The sequence below is a fragment of the Sciurus carolinensis genome, chromosome 6 (assembly GCF_902686445.1).
Source record: "Sciurus carolinensis chromosome 6, mSciCar1.2, whole genome shotgun sequence".
In the NCBI taxonomy this organism is placed as follows: Eukaryota; Metazoa; Chordata; class Mammalia; order Rodentia; family Sciuridae; genus Sciurus; species Sciurus carolinensis.
Window position 1 is genome coordinate 145,361,071 of NC_062218.1, and position 24,293 is coordinate 145,385,363.

General features: G+C 38.6%; 1 protein-coding gene and 1 pseudogene across 7 annotated transcripts in view; one reads left to right on the forward strand and one right to left on the reverse strand.

Annotated features, from left to right (window-relative positions):
* Sgcd (sarcoglycan delta) overlaps positions 1–24,293 on the forward strand; it is a 592,128-nt gene that overhangs the window by 552,304 nt on the left and 15,531 nt on the right. The gene's annotated exons all lie outside the window — the stretch shown is intronic.
* Positions 2,663–2,984, reverse strand: LOC124987168 (protein FAM32A-like; annotated as a pseudogene).

Genomic DNA, 24,293 nt, shown 5'->3' on the forward strand with positions numbered 1-24,293 from the left:
GTCCATATTTCTCCTTGGTTAATTATTAATCTTATGCTTTCTGTCAAATGTATTTTCTGTCACTTTCTAGTACTGGATATTAAGATTTGATATCTCCAATTCCTGTCCTCTCCCAAGATTTTATACTTCTCCACTGTATTTTTGTCACAATTTGATCGTGTTTTGTGTCTAAGTACTTATCGTCGTGTAACCCATCTTGAAGATGGCTAAAATTTTAAAATTCTGAAAATCCATGAAGGATTTTAGATATATTCATATGCTTATTTTCCTCAGAGGCCTTACCCATTGCAATAGTTTCAAAGGTAATGAGCCTCACACCCTAAGAGTACTGCTTTCGTGTGGCCATCTCTCCTGGAGTATTATATCACATGTCTGCAACCCAGCCCCTGAGTTCCACCCTCCTCCTGCTCCTTGTTCTGTGAGGTCAAGCTTAATAAATAGCCACATCGAGATGTATATCTGGATGCCATCTCTCTGTGCTTTAACCTTCAAATATGACTGCTTCTTGTCGGTCAGCCCCTGTAATATCTTCTGTGCCCTGAGGCCAGGTGGTCTAAACATGGTCCAGCCAAGTCACTACCTGTTTAATGCCCTTCAGAGGAAAGACCCCACACTCCCAGGCGCACAAGCTCCCAACGGCTTATTCTCACCTCCAAGCCTTTAGCCTCACTCTGCCTAGAGCCCACCTCTCCTCATCAGATCTATTACAATCTCCTTGAGAAATTGTGTTAAGTTCCTCCTCCACCCCATCCTGATTGTCTTAGGATAATTGTTTTCTGCCATATTTCAGTTGTCATTGTACAGGTTTCTCTTTCCCAGGAGAAGCAGTGTAATGAACACTGTAGAGCAAGAGTAATTGATTCTGAATCTCAATTTTGCATCTTCCTAGTGTTACGGGGTGCAACTTAAGAACGGACTGATCACCACTGAGAAGTCCAAATTTGAGAGTCTTTATTAAGCTGGCTGGCTAACTAACTCACACAATGCCCCAAAAATGACTATTGGGAGAACAGTCCTCACCATAGGGTTGCAGGGGTTTTTATACCATAAATCAGTACATCAATCATAAGTGCCTGTTGCTATGATTTAAAATTACAAACTGACATCATGGGATCTGAAATCATTAGCAGAGGGGGAAGTGGGTCAAAATGACCTTACTTAGGTACAAATTAAAGAATAGTTACTAACATCTAGACTATCACTGTTTACATCACCATTAACATGGTACATTGTTTAGGAAAACTAGGAATCAAAAGAACAATTTTTCATTATACAAGAACTGCCATTTCATCATTTTGTAGTGCCAAACAAGTCATGCTGAGCAACTGTTGATGGGTACAGAGGTGGGGCGTTCCCATGGGAGAAGCATTTCCTACATAACATGGAGTCTCAGGGTAAAATGGGGTCTATTTAGTCATTGCCCATATAGCCTGGCCCATAACATTTCCATGGAGCCAAATATGTCAACCTGTCACACCTAGCTGTGTGAATGTACAAATTATTTAACCTCTCTGAGTCTGTTTCCTCACGTACAAAATTGGGGATAGTATTAGACTTAAATCATATATATTCTCTGCACGTAGCATGATGCGAATACATCGACCAGACTCAAGAAACATCTACAGAATGGTATCAAAGATTAAGTCAGACTTTATTTAGGATCATCAAGACAGGATGTTTTTAATAGTTGGTTTTTCTTTATTCTGTAGTTGACATGTTGCCATTTGATTCTCCTGTGCTACACGCAGACCCTCCAAGACTCAAGCTCTTCAGCCTTCATACCTGGGCCCTGCTGCTCCACTGCACCCCTCTCTCTGTACTGGGGCTCTGCCCTGGCCTGCCCCCCATGAGAGTCCTTAGGCTAGGAATGCCAAAGAGGCTCCGGGTGATGAGCCACCTCTGAGTACACACACCGGAGCTCTGGGAGGACAGCTGTGAGGCAGACGGTGCCTGGATCCCATTACAGAGAAAGCCGGGATCGGCTAGCAAGGTCTGCCATGGCAGTACCCATCAGATGGGTCTGGAAAGAGATTGTTGGGAAGAGGGACTGAAAATAGGCCACTGGCTTAGAAGGGGACAAGGCATATGTTCAAGTTCCATCCTTGCCTTCGGTGGCTGCTCTGCTACCCAGGCTGCATGGCATCACTGAACAGGTGACCGAGGAGGCATTCTGAAGGCCACAGGGCTGCACATGCTTCCCCAGTGCCTGGATGGAAGTCCCAAGCCAGAGCAGCCTGTGCAGGGTCTGGTGGGGTTTGCAGGTTGCAGGCCAGGCTCGTTCTAGTGTCTTGTCCTCTGGAGTCCATCTCACGTAGGCGATGATAGCTGGCTGGTCTCAGAGCATCAGCTGCAACTTAAAAACTTTATAATGTGGCACTCATACAGCGAGTCTGAGTTTAGCCTCTGAATAAATCCAGAACTTTCCAATTTAAACTAAAAAGGGTTACCTTCAATGTGGTACCAAAAAAAAAAAAAAAAAAAAAACTAAGAGTACAGTCATATTTTAGTCAAGTTCCAGACTGTGGGAATTCAGTGTTGAAAAGTACCATCGCAGCATAAGAGGCCTGGGTGTGTGTAAAAGTGTGTTTCCAGAAAATGCCAAAGCAACCGAACACAATCCTTCTACTCTCCCTCGGTGCTCTCCACAGCCAGGGCCAGGATGCTACTTGGTCCAGCTACGTTTGGGGATATTGTAGTGCTCTGTGAGTGTGTCCAGGTGCCTGCTAAAGTCCTGCACTCCTGGCTTGTGGGTTTTGGATGCTTTCTGCAGGATCCTCTCCATTTGCCAGATTTCCTGCATCTTCTCGAAGGCCACCTGGGCCGGCGTCCACTTGTCCAGCAGTGCTGCTTCTACTCTTGGTTCTTTCTGCTTGTTCCCATCACTTCTAAAAGTTTTGCCTTACCTTTGTCCTTCTTTTTCTCCTTCCACTTGTTCAAGTCTTGCAGCTTTAGGGGCCCCTCTGGACCTGTTCAAAGGCCTCCATGACTCCCACTTGCTATTGGGTGGGTAGACTGCCAAGATCGGAATTTTGTCATTGTTGTTAATATTTTTTTTAGTTGTTGATGGGCCTTTATTTTATTTATTTATATGTGGTACTGAGAATTGAACCCAGAGCCTCACACATGCTAGGCAAGGGCTCTACCACTGAGCCACAACCCCAACCCCGTAGGATAGGATTTTGAGGTAGTGGGGAGATACAGCTGAGCCCCAAATAAAGCATGGGGAAGCAGGTGCTGATGCCAGCGAGCAGGGTGGGTGACAGTGGATGGAAAATTAGGAGGAGATCAGGACGGAGGGAGAGCCTAATTAAACCCAGCCAACAGGGTTCCTTCTGAAGACAGAAACCCTCTGGGGGATGGTGGACCTGATTAGATAAGGAAGATGAGGACTTCTTGCTCAAACTGGCTTTCACCAGGAGGGCCACAGAGGGGCCTGGGGGGGATTCAGGAACTGGATGCAGTTTGGTAAAGCACAGAATCTTTGTCAAGGGGCCGTTCAATATTTGATCAATCTAGGTTAAAAACAAACATATTAGAATGTGGATAAATAGATACTGTTTTTTGGTTTATTCTTTAAGATACATAGGACAAATGACTCAATGTGACAAGGATTCAGAAGTTGGTAAAAGAACACCAGAATAGTGTTCTCTACTATTTTACCTGTGTTTCATAAAGTAAATCCTTTTTTTCCTGTTTTACCATATATAAAGTGGGAATAACATATTAAGTCATGAATTAAATAAGATGATATGCACATGTTGCCTACCAGTGATAAACAGGGAAGGTAGACAGTGAATGGTATTTCCCTTGTTAAATCACCTTCCACTCTTTACAGAAGCTACCTTTCAATGTTTAGAAGGTAGTTTGAGGAGATAAGTACAGGTTAAAATTTTCCCTTTTTTCCTATAAATGCTAAATTGTTAGGCTCCATAAACAACAAAATAACCAACATCTTTGAATACTTCAAAGTATGCCAGGCATAATTCTAAATAAAGTAGCTCCCTTTATCTTCAGATTCAGGTAGGTATTCATGGTTCAAAACATATTGCAATGAAGTCAGGTACTTTTTTATTTTTTTATTTGTTCTAATTAGTTGTACATGACAGTAGAATGCATTTATACATTTTGATAGATCATACATAAATAGAGTGTAAGTTCTCATTTTCCTGATTATACATATTGTAGGATTACATCAGTCATACATATATATGAGGTAATAATGTCTGTTTTACTCTACTATCTTTCCTACCCCCATACCCCTTCCCCTCCACCTACTCTAAAGTAACTCTATTCTTCCCTAGCTCCCACCCCCTTTATTGTGAATTAGCATCCACATATCAGGGAAAACATTTGGCCTTTGGTTTTTTGGGGATTGGCTTATTTCACTTAGCATGATATTCTCTAATTCCATCCATTTATCAGCAAATACCATAATTTCTTTCTTCTTTAAAGCTGCGTAATATTCCATTGTGTGTATATACTACATTTTCTTTATCCATTCATCTGTTGGTTCCACAATCTAGCTATTGTGAGCTAAGCTGCTATAAACATTGATGTGGTTGCATCACTGTAGCATGCTGATTTTAAGTCCTTTAAATATAAACTGAGGAGTGGAATAGCTGGGTCAAATGGTGGTTCCATTCCAAGTTTTCTGAGGAATCTCATACTGTTTTCCATAATGGTTGCACCATTTTGCATTACCCACCAGGAATTCAGGTATTTTCAGAAAGACCGCACTTACATTTATTATAGCATATGGCTATAACTATTCTATTTTATGATTATTGTTAATCTCTTAGCCATATGTATGTATAGGACAAAACTATCTATCTATCTATATGTATATAGGCTTCAAAGAAATGTTGGCCTTTTAGTGAGTCTTTGCCCAGACCCCCACAGGAACCATATATATATATGGTTCTGCACTGTCTGTGATTTTAGACATCTACTTTGGGTTTTGAACACATCCCTTGAAGAAAAGGAGAGATGGCTATATCTGACATCCAGCATTTCTTTTATGCTTACAAGAGAAGACAATCAGAAACAGGGGAGAATGGCTTCATGACAATCTGAGTCTTTTTGAAACCGATGGTAGCACAGATGCGAAAGGAAATGGTCTCAATACCTTGCTCAACATCTGCATAGGAATAGTGGCTTCCTTCTGCATCCCCTCCCAGTTCCTTAGCTTAAAATAGCTCTGTTCAGGGAAGTCACTGTAAGAGGGAGCACTCTACACAACTGGCCCTGGTGGAAACTTGGTTCTTCATCAACAGCCCACAGATCAGGCTATTTGAAATAGTGATTGACATTTTCCTATGATTATTATTCCCCTCTCAGCCAGTAGGTAGTAAACAGTTGCTTACAAGCATTAGTTTTTCCACTTCACTGTGCACAAGAACCCATGTGACTTTTCCCCCATTATCCCAGGATCCATCCACATTAATAAACACACTCCAGAATCAGCTGGGTTGCAAAAACGTCCCTGTTATAACAGATTTGCACCATAACTGTTGGAAATTACCTGATGATTAATGTTGTCTAACCCAGAGAACTCTATTGCAGTGAGGTTGAGGATTTATCGATAAATGTGATAATAATCTTCTATCTTTGTTTATATCAGTAATTAATGCAGTTCAGGAGTAAGTCTGTGAAACCTTGTATAAACAAGATTTATTCCCACTAGAATAGATTGCAGCCATATGTCACCATTCAAAAGGTAATTGGTACATTTCATTAGAAAGTAATTGAAAAAAAAGATTTATTTTAATGCCCCATAATAAATAATCTTGATAAACATTATTGTTAGCAGAGATATCTGCACTGTGTAAAGAATTTGCCTTACATAAAAATATAGGGCATACCATATATCATCCTCACATTTCTCTGGGAAGATTTTTCTTACCTTGTGCCTCTGAGTGAAGAAGATCATGTTCTTACACTATAAGGTGTCCTTTGAGGACATGACCTCCTTCTCATGGCCACATGCCTTTGTCAATCCCATGATTCATGTTTGCCCGCTCTGCATCCTTCATACATTAGAGCAAAGACTTTAGAGGTGGTAAGGCCACACTGTGAGGTGATTCAGTCTGACAAAATAGAAATGTGATAGGACATGTCTCTTTGTGTTAATCACCCCACTTCATGCTTATCAAAACACCAAGTATTTCAATTCCTGAGATAAAGTACTCAATGAATATCATCATCGCCCCTCAGTGTAGCTGCCCTGATCTTTTGAGAGACATCCTGCATTCTAGAGTCAGCTTTCACAGAAATCTCATTATAAAAGCAAGGGTGGTGTGTACAAGCATCTCTTTCACCATTTTCATTTGGAGTGTAATAAATTTAGCAAGCACATGAAAACAGTGAAGCATGCGATATTCTAGTTTCAGCCACAGGAGGACTTGAAAGGACTCAACTTCCCTGACCCCTCAAAGGCCCTTAAGTTAACACAGGCTGACTGTTCTGTCCATTGTTTTGCTACTCTGTGAGCTACTATGTGGATGAAAGCCATTTCCCCTAGTTCTTCAACAAACTGAGACAAAGAACATAAATCCTAAAAGGTCATCCACAATTGAAATGCAATTATGCTCTGGCATAATGAGCGATGAAACGTCAGAACAACAGCCGGAGAGAAATGAGTTAAATAACTTTCCATTCCCAACAGTCATGCTGTGTTGGAAAGCTTTTATTCTACCTGCTTTCTCAATAATAGTCCAGACCTGTGCTAAGCACGACATAAATATACATTTAAAAAGACTATTTTATAGGTGAATAAAGTTGAGGTTCAGAGATGGTGAGCACTTTTCCAAAATCATATTTACTATTAAACTTATTCTCCTGAGATGAATTTCAGACCCCACCTTCTGTGTTTTCTTACTCTGCTTTATTGCAGTTTTGTTCTTCTTGAATTAGGTCATAGCAACTATAGGATAAACTTGACACATCTTCCTGGAGGGGATTTTGCCCAAAGAGTGGAAATCAAATAATTTAAGTGATAAATTAAGTCATTGTTTTTCCATGAAATAGGGATATTTTATGTGGAAGAACAACAAATTTGTATAACATTTTTAGGTTGAATCTAAGAGGCTTCAAGGAAATGTTGGCCTTTTAGTGAGTCTTTGCCCAGACCCCCACAGGAAGGTATTAACGCTCTATGGTAGCTGGTGATTCCAGATGGAGTTTTGGGAAGGCTATCTTGAAGCCAGGTAGTCCTGTTTACCTGGGTCCCATCTCTGAGTCAGAGAGTCCCATCTATCCAATTAGGAATTCCACCATGTTCTGTGTAGGATGTGCTGAGAACTCCCTGGACCCTGTGAAGGTCCGAGAGCATTAGGTGATGCTTAGTATCCAGTAGACACATTCCAAACATTCAGCCACAGGTTTTCATTTAATCCTACAGGTAATCCCACTGAGCCCAAGGCCAGAACCAGCAGTCCATATTGCTTTCAATTCCATTTCAGTTCCCACGCCCTTCACTGATGAAGTATCTGGAAATGGATCACACAGAAGTTCACAGTATGAAGGCTGGTGGTTACTGAACATTTTTTTCCATGGCTGGACCAATAACTAGAGGTTTTGCAATTAATATCTAATAGAACCACTTACTTTCATTTTAAATGGATACATTCATATTTACCAAAATATCTTTTACAATACAAATAAGTACACCCTAAGTTTTATTCAGTTATAATTTACTTTTGCCCAAACTGAATGGACACTTCGGAGAAGAAGAGATATGACCGGACAATGAATACATGAAAAAGGGTTCAACATCTCTAGCAATTAGAAAAATGCAAATTAAAACTACACTGAGATTTCATCTCATTCCATTCATAATGGCAATTATCAAGAATATCAGTAACAATAAATGTTGGTAAAGATGTGGAGAAAAGGGTATAGTCATACATTGCTGGTGGGACTTCAAACTGGTACAACCATTATGGAAAGCAGAATGGCAATTCCTCAGAAAACTTGGAATGGAACCACCATTTGACCCAGTTATCCCACTCCTCAGCATATACCCAAAGGACTTAAAATCAGTTTACTACAGGTACTTGGCCACATCAACATTCATAGCAGCTCAATTCACAATAGCTAAGCTATGAAAACAATCTAGGAGCCCTTCAACAAATGAATGGACAAAGAAAATGTGGTACATATACACAATGGAATATTATCCATTAGGAAGAATGAAATTATGTCATTTACCAGTAAATGGATGGAACTAGAAACCATCATGCTAAGTGAAATAAGCCAAACTGAAAAAACCAAAGGCCAAATGTTCTCTCCCATATGCGGATGCTAACACACAATAAGGGTGGGGAGGGTAGAATAGAAGTACTTTGGATTGGAGAAAGAAGATTGAAGGGAAGGGAGGGAGGATGGAAATAGGAAAGACAGTAAATAAATCGGATGTAACTTTCCTGTGTTCTTACATGAATACACGACCAGTGTAACTCATGTACAAACACAAGAATGGGAAATTATATTCCATGTATGTATAATATGTCAAAATACATTCTACTGTCATGTAAAACTAAAGAGAATAAGAAATTTTAATTAATTTAATTAATTGATTTAATTGATTAATTTGTAAAACTAAAGAGAATAAGAAATTTTAATTAATTTAATTGATTGATTTAATTAATTTAATTAATCAGAAATTTTAAAAGATAATTTGCTTTGCCCTCCCAAAACCCTTAACCTCAGTCTATACCTCATTATCAGTAAATAGAAGTAGTTTTAGAGTAGCACTGAAAACTGTGGGTTCCTTAGAAAGCGCTGTGGTTGGAACCTCCAATTTCCTGTTGGCCACTCTCTGTGTAATCTGACACTCAACATCCTCAAACTTCACTTTCACCATCTCTAAAATGAGAATGATGATTTAATAATGGTATAAGGACTTTCTTCTAGAATTGTTTTACTTAGTATGTTTATAATAATTGTAAGCTGTAATTTATTAAATGCCTTTTACAAAATTAAACTAGAAGTATAATTATTTGCATATGATATAGTAGTTTGCATTTTTAGCCTTCTTGGGATTGCAAAGCTCACCTGTTTTGGTCCCTGCAGGCAGGGATCCCTGTACCATGTCTAAGTGGGTGATAAGGATGTCTCTTGAGCATTAGCGTGGAGGGTGAACAGAGCTCATTATGACCACTTGACTCAATGCAAGACTTTTTCCTTATACCATAAGCATGACAGACAGTACCCTTATCAATCTTCCTGTATGCTGATGATAAATGTGAGTTGTGTTTTAGGGCTGAGAGAGGTATCTTTTCAAATGCTAGTCCAGCTTTCACAGGATGAAGAAAAGTGGGTCTCAGTGGCCACATGTCAAGTCAGTGGCAAACCTGGTGACAAAGAATCCACTCCAGATTCCTAGTCTTGTCACACTACCCCACAGGGTCAATGGACTTACAATTCTGATTAAAGCTAGAGATTTCATTTAAATAAGACATTCAGAAAGGATCTGTCAGATTCTTCATTTTAATTCCTAAGTACAATCATCGGTGGTCTAGCTCTGTGTTATACCTGGAGTCAGGTTAATTGCACAGATCATTAAGTATTCCCAGAGCATTAGGTCATACTGGGAAAACTGGAAAAGCAGCACTCTACAGAAAGCTGTGAATGTGGAAATGTGCATCTTTGCTGTGATATTCAAATCCATTATTTGGTTTCTGTCCCACATTAGAATAAGTATGGAGAATATAATGGTTCGGGGATGGCAAGGTACAGGGAGGACTACAGAGTTTCTCCAGAAACTACAGTTACAATGTCAGTAGTTTCATGTCCAGTCACCTTGGAAACCTCCAGTTTTGAGAGACATGACTTGCTACAACATCTGTTTCTTATAACAATTCAAGACCATGTTAAACCACTAAGGTTTAGTATTTGTGATCAGAACTGAAACGGTCATTGACAAATTCCAGAGGGAATCTGGTGACATTTTACCACCTCGAAGTCCTCAAAGTTTTAATAAATCTTTTAATAGCCAGATACAAAGCATGAAGGAAAAATGGACTTCTTGGGCCACTTGCCTTTGAACATTTTAAGGTTAAAATGGTTCTCTGCACTGAAGCTCTTTGCAAAGTCTGTCAGGTGGGCACAATCTACAACAGGATGCTTGTTGTGGACCACAAAGTGTTGAACCAGAGAGGGGACTAGCAATAGAAACAAAAGAAATTATCAATGCTAATCAGGTTAGGAGGGAGAATGAAGCATGGTGATCTGAATGGAGACAATAAAGACACCTGTCACTGATTGCCCCAGCTATGTCCATGGTCCTGAGGAACGCTTCGCCTGTGTCTCCATACTCCACTTCCTGACAGTCCTGCAAGGGAGACTGTCATCCCCTCATGAGCACAAGAAACAGCTCAGACTCAGGAAGACGTACGACTTCTCCAAACTGAAACATCGCATGTACAGAGGTGCTTGGGCTCACCCTGAGTCTGAAGCTCTGTCTTTAAAGCAGTATCTTATATTCCCTCTGATGGGAGAATAGAGAATCTAAGGCATCTAAAAGGGGAAACCTCTGCACTCCTGGAAACCCTAAAAGGCAGCCTGGCAAAATATGGCCCTGGCTGCAGCTTTCATTTTTGGTCCCAGTTCAGTATGAGACAATGCTAATGTGACTCGAAAATAATCAAAAAAGATCCCAAATTGTTGAAAATTGTACAAAGACAGTAAAGGGAAGGAACGTGATTGTTTTGGTCCTGGACTTTGCTTGGGACATAAAAGCATCATATTTAATGCTAGATAATGAGTTCTAAGCGGGACAGCAACTCAACCCGAGAAGATTCATTGAACGCTAAGCAACATTCTTGAGACTGGGCATGAATCTAGCAGAATTACCACCCTATAGACCTTATTCTAGAGGATGAGAGAAGGAAACAAGTGAACAGACACAGGGTTACACATTGTGCCCAGGGCCATGAAGAAATGTCAGTGTTAGAAGGTGGTCAGGGACAACAGCCTCTGAGAGGTGACATTTCAGTGACACTTGAAGTAGACAAATCAAGAACAGAGGGTGGGCCTACTCTCTGCTGCAGGACAGGCTGACCAGGGCCACTGGAGCCTGCTTGCTGTAGGATCTGTTAAGGACCCTTTGTAGACCAGGAAGGGAAAACTTCAGAACAACCAAGACACTTACATTTTAAAAATTGAATGTATTTACCTAAGGAAGTTCCAGATGACATAGTAGATCACAGGAAGAACACCCTACCCAAAATATAAAACTGCTATCTATTAAACAGAAACAAAGAATATTATAGAACATACTGGCTAGGAGTCAGGAGAACTGCATTTGAGCTACAAGCTCTCTGGCAAGTGCGTTTTGGCCACAGTGTTAAACAGTAAACTCTTTAGATTCCAGTGGCTCCTCTCACCAAATGGGGCTGATAGTGAATCCAGACAGACTACTGCCCCTGAGAAATGCTCAGTGTGCACAGTGTGTGTTGTAGAATCTGCTACATCAGTGCTACAGTTGCAGGAGCTTGACAATGGACTTTTATTTGAAAACCCTAGGCCTCTAAGTTCTTTCAGATCAGCCTGAGCAAGTCAAATATACAGGATGAGAAACAAGTAATACAAGAAAATAAAGTGGTGAACATTATTAATTTTCAAACTAAAAACCAAGTGGCACAGACTTTAATACTTTAAAATACTAAATTTAAAGTATTAAAATTTAATACTTTAAAAGCCAATACCATGCTCTTAAAATTACCCACTACATTGATAAAAATCAGCTTCCTCAAAAGAGCTGCTGGTTCTCTTCAGTGTTTGTCAAACAGTACAAATAAAACATGGGAGTACTTTTTAAGCACTTTTCTTGAAATCACAATTGAACTTGAAAGCTCTTAAAGATTCCATAAGAGCTAGTGAACTTCAAATCCATGAAGAATTGAGAAATATTTAAAAGTTGCTATAAATAAAATATGTACTTTTGAATAAAAGATCCCACTGATTTGCTAAAAAGTCTTTTTTTAAGTTTAAGTTATTTATTTAAGTCATCTCCTGCCACAAAAAGATCGAGATCAGTATAATGGTCATCATTTGATACAAGTAAGGTGAGGTTAAGGTCCCGCACACTTTTCTGGTCCCCTGGCAGAATAATGGTCCAAACCAGTGCTGTGGTCCCTGGTGCCTGGGTAACGGTTCAGATTTTCTATTCATCTTCATAGCCATTGGAGTAGATCCACATGAGGGCTGTGGAATAGAGCCAAAATCATATATGCACAATCTCCTTAGGTTGGCAACACAGAAAGTCATTGGGCCTCTGGAGGAGGCACTGCAGATCACTTTATCTGGTACCAACATGCACCACACATAGAGTCACGGGCCCATAAGGTTATAGTGAAGTTAAAACGTTCCTGTTGCCTAGTGACCTTGCAGTCTTCCTAGCTCAATGCCTTACACATGTGTCTATAGAGGTAATGCTGTCAACAGGCCTTGCTACTGTGGTATTAAAGTGTATATAATTGTGTCCAGTACATAATACTTAATAATAAATGACATTGGTTTATGCATTTTACTATGCTATACTTTTTATTATTTCCTACTGATGGAAAAAATGTCTACTGTAAAATGGTATGCCATGCTAAGCTTTGTCCTCGTAAATCTCATGTTTACCTTGATAAGGGGGTATGCTGAGTGGATGGCCTATACTATCTAGATTTGCATAGGAATATGATGTTTACACAACAAAACTGCTTACTGACACATTTCTCAGAATGCATCCCGCATGTTAACTCAGCTACATGGGTTACTTGGTCCCCAGAAGTGATACCATAATAAGCTATTCCTATCCGTGGAAAGGTAGGGATTCATATTGAAGTTCCAAGATCTCCAATAAACACATAGGTCTGTGGAGTTAATATATGTCAGTGTTAGTATGTGTCTCTCTATAGAGAAATTTTAAAAATATACATGTCCCAGAATTCTGATTTAATTTGTGTGACGCATGACCTAAGATCCAAAAGCTTCCATGTGATTGTATTGAAATTTCCCAGCTAATCTGAGAATTCAGCTACTTTGATTGATCAAAAAACTGCACTAACTTTACAACTTGCTCTAAATTTTTCACCTTTTAATAACTTGCTGTGATTATTTTTTTCTCTTTACACTTAAAGAGTCATGCTAGATATTGGTATGAATCTGCTGTTTCTTAGGAAAGTCCAGAGCTAACTGTCTTCCATTTAAGTTATCCCATGCATCCCTTGATTTTTATGATGTTCTGAAGGTCACTCCCCAAAGTAACAAAAGCCATTGTCTCCATTCTCTGAGGATGGGAGCAAAATATGATCTAAAAACTTGTCTAGGCTTGGAAGTGATTAATGTAGATGCTTATGATGAAGGAAATGAAAACGAGAAATCTGGATAAGTAATCACTGTTTCAACAAAAACAATTTCAACAAAAAATGAGCCTGAGACAGAGAGAACAAACTGATAATGCCAACAGCAAATAAATTATTCTCGGAGTTTTAAAAGCAGACCTTGCGATAGCATTTAAAGTTTTGTGGGGTTTTTGATTCATGAGACTTCCAAGTTTAACCAAGAGGGAAAGGGATGCAGTTGCTGACAGTGTTTCACAGGTACTTCAAACAGAGTTTGAGCAGAGAAGGAAAAGGTAGAAATGAACACAGAACTGTAGCAGCCAAAGCCAATTTGATAGAGAAACATCTCAGAGCTTCATAAACATAGCAGACATGACCCATTTTCCGCTTGTCCTGTTTCCCAGGCCAAAGACTACATAACTCAAAAAAGAGCTGGGAAGCTGTGTCAAAGGGTGACAAACAGAAGCCGAGCCCTTTGGAGCTCTGGTCGTGATGTTGCCCGCTTTCTGCTGTAGAATGAGAACTGATTTCAAGGGAAATCTTCATGCTGCCTGAACGCAATCTACACCGTGAAATAGCAACACAACCAGAGTGCACTTTCATATTCTTACCAGCCAAAAATAGACGGCTGGCACTCCATAGAATCTCAAGTTTTTGGAGATTTTTCTTTTAAGGTTTTATATACACAATACCATTAATTCACCACTAACCACAATCAAATGTACCACTTTATTTCCTCCTCTAGCCCTTTACGTCCGAATTTCCCATTAGTATCTCTTAAACGTCACCACATCTGAAACTGAACTCTTAATTTTATAGCCTTACACCCTGTAAGAATTCTCCTTTACAATGAATCAAAATGCAGTCTGTAAAAAATTAAAAAATGAATAATTAAAATATAAATAAATGAAAACATACCATTATCACTATTAAAAACATGTATGTATGTATATGTATCATATATATATGATATAATATATATAATATTCCTTAAAAAAAAAAAAGAATTCTGCTTTATACTCTTTTCTCAGTGGCTGAACCTACTACCTACTAGTTACAAAATCCAAAACACTGGAAAAAGCTTTGATTCATTCTATCATCATCAAATCCAAATCCCCATCTTTCCCTTACCTATCTATTGACAGACTCGACTAGTGACTCTGTAGGTCTTCTTGCCCACTCTTTTGCATTGTCGAGAGAATAACTAGTAGTCAGAAAAGCAGAAATGATAGCAGATATAGAGAATTTCTATGAGGAACTGGCTCACACAATTATGGAAGCTGAAAAGTCCCGTGATTTGCTGTCTGTGAGCAAGAGAGCCAGAAAACTGGTGCTAGGGTCTCAGTCTGGGTCTGAGAACCAGGAGATCAGAGGACAAAAGTCACAGTCTGAGAGCAGAACACTGACATCTTAGGTAGTGAGGCATGCAAAATTCCCTCTTACTCAGCCTTTTCTGTCCTAGTGAAGTACACGTGCATTAAGGACAACGTGCTTTACTCAGCCCACACATCCAGAAGTTGATCTCATTCAGAAACATCCTCAACAGACACACCCGGAATATTTGGACAAATGTCTAGGCACTCCATAGTCTAGTCAAGTTGACATACAAACTAACTACTAACCATTAATCTTTGCAACATAGAAGTCAGATCACATGACCTCCTTTTTGCTCCCTTTGGCATGGGTCCAAATAAATCTTTTATTGTCTCACCATATTCTTTCATCATGTCTCACTTACCTCCTACCTCTTATTAATACCACATCCTACCTTCTTTGAATTTCTTTTAACCCACAAAGTTATCTTTCTCCTTAAAGTTTTCAGACAGTGTGCTGGTCCCTCTGCTTGAAACTCTCATCCCTCCTGAAGCTAACTCCTTCCCACCTTCAGTTATCAGCCTAAGCTTTCCCAGAGGCCAACTCCTGCTACCTGGTCCACAGTTATGGGTTCCTTCAAGGTCCTGAACTTCTCTGTCAAGGACTCCTTACCACCATAAACAAACAGCCACTTAATCTCATTCTCATTAGCAAGTAAACTGACTAGGGCAAGGATTAGGTGTGCCTTGTTTTTATAACTATAACCTCCGCATTCTGCATGATACTAGGAACTCAATAAATGTCTGTTGACCAAATCAATGAACACATTCTATTCAAAACCTATTCAATCTCTGCCAGTCTAGAATATAGAGTGGTTTATTAAACCAGTCCTAAGGTGAGTTTTCCATGTCACCTTAGGCCTGGTTTAGTAAGTGTTAATAAATCAGTGATCTCTACCTGGGAAAGGAGGGCTGATTCAAAAGGATATTATATGATGGTCGGAGTTGCCTTTTATGAAGGTAAATCTCATGATGGTTCTGATCTAAAGGACAGAATACTGCTGACTTTCTCAGAGAAATCATCTTCAAGGGAAGCTACCCAATCCATTTTTAAACTTTTAGAGCAGAACCCAGGGATATTCTGCAAAACTTTTTTTTTAATTTAACTCTTTACAAACTCATTAGCTTCATTTATAAAATTTAAATACCTACTGTACTTTAAAGGATCTTGAGTTTCAAAGTAACCCTTTGTTTGACTTAAAAAATTGAATCTATCTAAGTAGAAAAGTCTATGTTTCTTCTTACTATTCTCAGGTGCTTATTTCCAGCAGTTTCTGTAATGCAAGTTGAAGTGTGTTCCACTGAGTATTGTGTTCTAATCAAAGCAGACTTTAAAACAGGGATGACGTGCTGGGGTGGATATGTAGTGTACTGACTTATCTAAGCTGGAATCCCAGCCCTGGAACTCCTTCCCTGCCTGACTTGGTTTGGAAAATGGGAGTGAAGGAACTACCATATGCCTCTTGTACTGAAAGGTTGACCCAGAGCACCATCCACTATTACAGATCATGCGCTGGCTGACATTGTCAGCAAAGGGCAGCAGCCAGGTTTAGTCTCATAAGAGACTCCATTGGTCCCCCTTCAAATTCTCCAACTCTTGAGCCAGGTGCATGCACAGCTTCAGGGAGAAAGATACCAGTGTTTTCTCCCCTAAATCAGACACTTAGAAGTGCTGGAAGACTGTTCTAGGGACCCTTTCTTCCTCACTGATCCACTTCATATCCATTTTTCCTTCCTGACTTCCTCCTCTGATTTCAGGCTCCAGCATCAGACACCAAGACAACAGCTTTCTACAGCCTATTAAATCAGCTCCCCCAGTCATGAAAGGTCAAATTCTTATAACAAACTAGAACAGATCTCACCGATAGAGGTTGTCATCCTTTAGTTGAGCGCTAATCAATAAAGTTTTCAAGAAAATTGGTAACTCTTAGGTTAGGTATGGTTCTCAGAATGTTGGCATACCCATGGTTTAAAAAAATCAAAAAGAACAAGTACCAATCTTTCAAGATGAGGTGGTTTCATTACAAAATGCCTACTTCTCACTTTTTAAAAAAATTTTATCGATTTTTTTATTTTTACCGACTGCATTTTGATTCATGGTACACTAATGGGGTACAACTTTTCATTTCTATGGTTATGCATAAGGTAAATTCACACCATTCATGTAATCATACATGTACATAGGGCAATGATGTCTGTCTCAGTCCACCATCTTTCATAGCCTCACCCCCTCCCCCCTCACTTCCCTCTACATAATCCAAAAATCCTCTATTCTTCTCTTACCCCTTACCCCCATTATGTATCATCTTCCACTTATCAGAAATAAACCAGGAACCTAGACCCCTAGTGCAGTACTGGAGTAGCTTAATTACTCTGACCAGCCTACCCAATGACAATAAGGTAAAATGCCAGATTACATATATCTTAGAAATGTTTTAAATGCATTAATGGCTGGAAACTAGCTAGGCTTTTATACCAGTGTCCAAAGACTAAAGAAGCATGGGAACCCACAGAAGTCAATTGAGTATTGAGGTCAACTTTAACTTTTTAGCTTTTTTTAAACTTGATGAAATTTAATTTCAGTCTTCTTGACCATGGGAACTAAATTCATCTCAGGGCCCATGGAAGTCGTGTGTCCAATAAGAGATCTCACAGATGAAACTGGTGCAGAGAGGTCCAAACCCCCCAGAAGAATCCAACTCTCCTAGTCTTCTCCACCCTGACCCTTCTTCCCAGGGACCACCAGGGAAATCTGCTATTCTGAACCTCAGCACTGAGTGGGAGGGAAAGACAAAAACTTTCTGTAGGACTTGGTCACTTCAAACTGGGTCTAAATCTATTTTGTAGCTTTGAATTCATCTTATCTGGTGGGCCTGACCTTCAGCAATGAGATGGGTTTACAATGAACTCAAGCTGAAGGCAGTGCAGGATTGATGGACGTAAACACACACCCTCTCTAGAGAAAATGAACTTGAGTGCAGATTTCAAATAATTTCAGCAGGTAAAGTCCCAAGAAATACAAACTCACAGTAAGAAGAACCAAACACTCAGAAAAGCAGGCACTGTGAGCAAGCAGGGAGCCAGGGCAGCCAGGTTAGGCCCTCCAAGACTTCAGTGTGGGAATGAGAGAATGTAAAATAAGTACACTTACAACACGTGAAGGAACAAAAAGAATGAAAGAGCAGAAAGTGAAGGAATCTAAAACTGACTAATAAGTTAGACGATGAAACCAAAGTTTCTAGAAATGAAAATAAAATCTCAAGAAGGCAAACCTCAATGGATCTGAAAATTAAAAAAGTGAATCAATGTGGAAATGTATCTGAACTCTCCAGAAAGAAAGAGGCAGAATACCCGAAATACCAGAATGAGAATATCTAATGCAAGTTATGGAATGTGGAGAGAGAGAAAAAGAATTTCAAAGGCTGAAATCAGCTGAGTGTGGCCAGAAGTGATAAAAGACACAGATGCACAAATGTAGACAGTTAAAAAAAAAATCAAGTTGAGAAAATGAAATGAAATCTACATGTATAACACTGTAGCCCCTCATGATGAAAAGCAGGAGAGAAAAGAACTCAATAGAAGTTCAGAATTGAAGTTAGACTGACAGCTGACTTCTTAATCACAGTTACGAGAAGCAGAGTAAAGAGGAAGAGCTACAAGTCCCGAGAGCAGGTAGATACTTACGTTGAGAACCACACGTGGGTAGACGATTTGCAAACTCTATTCTCTGTATCTGTATCTTAGCTTCAAGTTCATGCTCATACTGGCCGTTTATACCCACATTAAGTCCACGTGGAGTTGAAATTCAGCCAAAATCTTTCACAAAGGAGAGCCAATTACAGATGTATTCCATAAAAACAAAATTAAGAACTTACCCCAGAAGACCCTCAGTACAAGAAAACATCAAGGATTATCATGATGTTAAAGAAGATGGGAGGAAAAAAAAAAAACCTAAGATGACAGAAGGAACGAGGAAAGAAAGTGGTCAATACATAGATAGACAATAACGCATTGATTGCATAAACAATAACCTTGGAGAATCAGGAGCCTTGCAGAACACAGAATCAGGACATGTAACAAATGCACATAAATCAGGAATAGTAAATTTGGACCACTGGATGAAAAAGAAAATCCACTAGAGACTCAGGTTTGTTAAGAATAACTCTCCCCAAAATTCACCCATGAATTCAAGCAATCCTAGCAGATTGTTTTTTTTCTTTTTTTTTTTATTTTTCTTTAAATCGTTTAATTAATCTCATTCAGAAGCTCTTAGACATCGCACATGTATTTTTATTTTTCCTCTTACTTTGTACCTTATAAGATCTAGCAAGCGATTTCATGAAAAATGTTCACATCCAGAGGATAATTCTAAGCCTCCATACGTGGTTAAGATACACATCAAATGAAAGTATGTATTTTAAATTCCATATTATATTTTATCAACATGGAATCAATTTTTCCTTCGTGTCATGATGACTGTTCTTCTATTTATATTTTTTAGTCCTTATGTGGTTTATTTTAAAACTATTAGATCATTAATTCCAAGATTATGCAATTAGTTGAAGGCTTTATCTTTAACACATTCTTTTTTTTAATTTTTTTTTATTTTTTTTTATTTTTTTTTTACGTTTACAAAGGGTAATGATGTTTATTTTATTTTTCCCCTCGCCCCCACCCCTCCCACCCCTCTTTTCCCTCTACACAGTCCTTCTTTCCTTCATTCTTACCGCTCTCCTTAGCCTAACTCTAAACCTAACCCTAAACCTAATGCTAGCCCCTCCCACCACCCATTATATGTCCTCATCCGCTTATCAGCGAGATCATTCGTCCTTTAGTTTTTTGAGATTGGCTTATCTCACTTAGCATGATATTCTCCAATTTCATCCATTTGCCTACAAATGCCATAATTTTATCATTCTTCATGACGGAGTAATATTCCATTGTATAAATATGCCACAGTTTCTTTATCCATTCATCAACTGAAGGGCATCTAGGTTGGTTCCACAATCTGGCTATGGTGAATTGAGCAGCAATGAACATTGATGTGGCTGTATCTCTGTAGTATGCTGATTTTAAGTCCTTTGGGTATAGGCCAAGGAGTGGGATAGCTGGGTCAAATGGTGTTTCCATTCCAAGCTTTCTGAGGAATCTCCACACTGCTTTCCAGAGTGGCTGCACTAATTTGCAACCCCACCAGCAATGTATGAGTGTTCCTTTTTCACCACATCCTCGCCAACACCTATTGTTGCTTGTATTCTTGATAATCGCCATTCTAATTGGGGTGAGATGAAATCTTAGGGTAGTTTTGATTTGCATTTCCCTTATTACTAGGGATGTTGAACATTTTTTCATATATCTGTTGATTACTTGTACATCTTCTTCTGTGAAGTGTCTGTTCATTTCCTTAGCCCATTTGTTGATTGGATTATTTGTATTCTTGGTGTAGAGTTTTTTGAGTTCTTTATAGATTCTGGAAATTAGCGCTCTATCTAAGGTATGGTTGGCAAAGATATTCTCCCACTCTGTAGGCTCTCTCTTCACATTTCTGATAGTTTCCTTTGCTGAGAGAAAGCTTTTAAGTTTGAATCTATCCCAGTTGTTGATTCTTGCTTTTATTTCTTGTGCTATGGGAGTCCTGTTAAGGAAGTCTGATCCTAAGCCAACAAGTTGAAGATTTGGACCTACTTTTTCTTCTATAAGATGCAGGGTCTCTGGTCTGATTCCGAGGTCCTTGATCCATTTTGAGTTGAGTTTTGTGTAGGGTGAGAGATAGGGGTTTAATTTCATTCTATTGCATATGTATGGTTTTCCAGTTTTCCCAGCACCATTTGTTGAAGAGGCTATCTTTTCTCCATTGCATATTGTTGGAACCTTTGTCTAGTATGAGAAAATTGTATTTATTTGGGTTTGTGTCCATGTCCTCTATTCTGTACCATTGATCTACCTGTCTATTTTGGTACCAATACCATGCTGTTTTTGTTACTATTGCTTTGTAGTGGAGTTGAAGATCTGGTATTGCAATACCCCCTGCTACGCTCTTGCTACTGAGGATTGCTTTAGCTATTCTAGGTTTTTTATTCTTCCAGATGAATTTCATAATTGCTTGCTCTATTTCTGCAAGGTACATCATTGGGATTTTAATTGGAATTGCATTGAATCTGTATAGCACTTTTGGTAGTATGTCCATTTGGACAATATTAATTCTGCCTATCCAAGAACATGGAAGATCTTTCCATCTTCTAAGATTTTTTTAAATTTCTTTCTTTAGTGTTCTGTAGTCTTCATTGTAGAGGTCTTTCACCTCTTTTGTGAGATTGATTCCCAAGTATTTTATTTTTTTCGATGCTATTGTGAATGGGGTAGTTTTCCTAATTTCTCTTTCTGAAGATTCATCACATGTATAAAAATGCATTGGATTTATGAGCATTGATCTTGTAACCTGCTACTTTACTGAATTCACTTATGAGTTCTAAAAGTTTTCTGGTGGAATTTTCAGGTTCCTCTAAATATATAATCATGTCATCAGCGAACAGGGATAGTTTGAGTTCTTCTTTTCCTATTCATATCCCTTTAATTTCTTTCGTTTGTCTGATTGCTCTGGCTAGAGTCTCAAGGACGATGTTGAATAGAAGCGGTGAAAGAGGGCATCCCTGCCTTGTTCCAGTTTTTAGGGGGAACGCTTTCAGTGTTTCACCATTTAGAATGATATTAGCCATGGGCTTAGCGTAGATGGCCTTTATAATGTTTAGGAATGTTCCCACTACCCCAATTTTTTCTAGTGTTTTGAGCATGAAGGGATGTTGTATTTTATCGAATGCTTTTTCTGCATCTATTGAAATAATCATGTGATTCTTAACTTTAAGTCTGTTGATATGGTGAATGACATTTATTGATTTCCAGATGTTGAACCAAACTTGCATCCCTGGGATAAAACCCACTTGATCGTGGTGCACTATCTTTTTAATATATATTTGTATGCGATTTGCTAAAATTTTGTTGAGAATTTTTGCATCGATGTTCATTAAGGATATTGGTCTGAAATTTTCTTTCCTCGATGTGTCTCTGTCTGGTTTAGGTATCAGGGTGATATTGGCTTCATAGAACGAGTTTGGGAGGGTTCCCTCCTCTTCTATTCCATGGAATAGTTTGAGGAGTATTGGAATGAGCTCTTCTTTAAAGGTTTTGTAGAACTCGGCTGAGAACCCATCTGGTCCTGGACTTTTCTTTGTTGGTAGGCTTTTGATGACCTCTTCTATTTCATTGCTTGAAATTGGTTTATTTAAGTTGTGTATGTCCTCCTCGTTCAGTTTAGGTAATTCATATGTCTCTAGAAATTTGTTGATGTCTTCGAGGTTTTCTGTTTTGTTGGAGTATAGATTTTCGAAATAGCTTCTTATTATGTTTTGTATTTCACTCGTGTCTGTTGTGATGTTTCCTTGTTCATTCCGAATTTTAGTAATTTGAGTTTTCTCCCTCTTTCTCTTTGTTAGTGTGGCTAAGGGTTTATCAATTTTATTTATTTTTTCAAAGAACCAACTATTTATTTTGTTAATTTTTCCAATTGTTTCTTTTGTTTCGATTTCGTTGATTTCGGCTCTGAATTTAACTATTTCCTGTCTTCTACTACTTTTGGTATTGGTCTGCTCTTCTTTTTCTAGTGCTTTGAGCTGTAGTGTTAAGTCATTTATTTGTTGATTTCTACTTCTTTTTTTGAATGCACCCCATGAAATAAATCTTCCTCTAAGTACTGCTTTCATAGTGTCCCAGAGATTTTGATATGATGTGTCTTTGTTCTCGTTTACTTCTAAGAATTTATTTCCCTCCTGATGTCTTCTGTTATCCATTCATCATATAATAGTGTATTATTTAGTCTCCAGGTATTGGAGAAGTTTCTGTTTTTTATTCTGTCATTTATTTCTAATTTCAATCCATTATGATCTGATAGAGTACAAGGTAGTATCTCTATCTTCTTGTATTTGCTAACAGTAGCTTTGTGGCATAAAATATGGTCTATTTTAGAGAAGGATCCATGTGCTGCTGAGAAGAAAGTGTATTCGTTCTTTGTTGGATGGTATATTCTATATATGTCCGTTAAGTCTAAATTGTTGATTGTGTTGTTGAGATCTATAGTTTCTTTATTCAATTTTTGTTTGGACGATCTATCCAGTGGTGAGAGAGGTGTGTTAAAATCGCCTAGTATTATTGTGTTGTGGTCTATTTGATTTCTGGAATTGAGAAGGATTTGTTTGACGTACGTGGATGAGCCAATGTTCGGGGCATAGATATTTATGATTGTTATGTCTTGCTGATTTATGCTTCCCTTAAGCAGCATGTAATGTCCTTCTTTACCCCTTCTGACTAGTTTTGGTTTGAAGTCCACATTATCTGAGATGAGGATGGATGCTCCAGCTTTTTTGCTGTGTCCGTGTGCATGGTATGTTTTTCCCCATCCTTTCACCTTTAGTCTATGGGTGTCTCTTTCTATGAGATGAGTCTCTTGCAGGCAGCATATTGTTGGATTTTTCTTTTTAATCCAATCTGCCAGTCTGTGTCTTTTGATTGATGAATTCAGGCCATTAACATTCAGGGTTATTGTGGTGATATGATTTGTATTCCCAGTCAATTGACTCATATTTGTTTTTGACATGATTTGGTTTCTCCTTTATTTGGCTATTCCTTTAGGCTAGCACCTCCTGTTGCTGATTTGCATCGTTGTTTTTCATCTCTTCCTCGTGGAATATTTTGCTAAGAATGTTCTGTAATGCTGGCTTTCTTTTTGTAAATTCCTTTAGCTTTTGTTTATCATGGAAGGATCTTATTTCATCTTCAAATTTGAAGGTAAGTTTTGCTGGGTATAAGATTCTTGGTTGGCATCCGTTTTCTTTCAGGGCTTGGTATATGTTGTTCCAGGCCCTTCTAGCTTTTAGGGTCTGGATTGAAAAATCTGCTGATATTCTTATTGGCTTCCCTCTGAATGTAATTTGATTCTTTTCTCTCGCGGCCTTTAAAATTCTGTCTTTATTTTGTATGTTAGGTATTTTCATAATAATGTGCCTTGGTGTGGGTCTGTTGTAATTTTGTATGTTTGGAGTTCTATAAGCCTCTTGTACTTGGTTTTCCATTTCATTCTTCAGATTTGGGAAATTTTCTGTTATTATTTCATTGAATAGATTGTTCATTCCTTTGGTTTGTTTCTCTAAGCCTTCCTCAATCCCAATAATTCTTAAATTTGGCCTTTTCATGATATCCCATAATTCTTGTAGATTCTGTTCATGATTTCTTACCATCTTTTTCTGTTTGGCCAACTTTGCTTTCAAGATTAAATAATTTGTCTTCAATGTCTGAGGTTCTGTCTTCCAGGTGTTCTATCCTATTGGTTATGCTTTCTATGGAGTTTTTAACTTGGTTTATTGTTTCCTTCATTTCAAGGATTTCAGTTTGGTTTTTTTTCAGTATCTCTAACTCTTTATTGAAATGATCTCTTGCTTCCTGTATTTGCTCTTTTAACTGTTGATTGGTGCGATCATTTAATGCCTGCATTTGCTCTTTCATCTCCTCCTTCAATGCCTGCATTTGCTCTTTCATC